Source organism: Zingiber officinale, chromosome 1A (genome assembly GCF_018446385.1).
Source record: "Zingiber officinale cultivar Zhangliang chromosome 1A, Zo_v1.1, whole genome shotgun sequence".
NCBI lineage: Eukaryota > Viridiplantae > Streptophyta > Magnoliopsida > Zingiberales > Zingiberaceae > Zingiber > Zingiber officinale.
This window is the reverse complement of record NC_055987.1, coordinates 181,711,970-181,712,622: the sequence shown is the minus strand read 5'-3', so window position 1 is coordinate 181,712,622 and position 653 is coordinate 181,711,970. Positions and strand designations below refer to the sequence as shown.

Below are 653 nucleotides of genomic sequence, written 5' to 3'. Positions count from 1 at the left end.
TATTGATATCTAACTCATTGATCACCATTTTACTATTTAATTAAGAATTCAGACATTTAATAATTAATTTTGGTAAAACTCAAAATTAAATTACGTTAATATCATTTTTTTTTTCTTTTTACACTGAAAATAATTTTAAGTCTTATTAATAATTTTCTCTAATTATTTTTAATATAAAAAATATATATTATCATGATTTTCTTTAGTCTTATACCTTAGGATTGGCAACATCGTGAACAGAGAATTTTCTATAAATATCTTGGGTCGACGAAATTAAAAAGCATACCTTTCTTGACCTTTTGACTAAGATCAAGTGTAATATCTATTCTTATCAGTTTAATATCTGATATAAAAATTAAATTAATTTTTATGAGAGAAAATCCATTATAGTAATTTATTGCTAAGGTTTTCGAGTGCCCACTACTATATTGGTCGGACGCACTCTTACCAAATCCAATTTATATATATACAAATAACTAGTTATCAATAAAGAGCCTAGGTGAGGCGCTAGGTGGGGATGACCACTAGCCGCACTGGCTAGGTGAGGTCAGCCTGGAGACATCTCTCATGTCTAGTTTGCTAAGCTCCACTCAAAGCAATGAGTCATTTGTTTCACTGCCAGCTCCACCCCATAAAGTTCCAATTGCATCCAC

The 653-nt window shown here is 30.3% G+C and overlaps 1 pseudogene; it reads left to right on the top strand.

Moving 5' to 3' along the window:
* The first annotated feature begins 282 nt into the window (after window positions 1-282).
* LOC122039175 lies at window positions 283-447 on the top strand (annotated as a pseudogene).
* The last annotated feature ends 206 nt before the right edge of the window (window positions 448-653 follow it).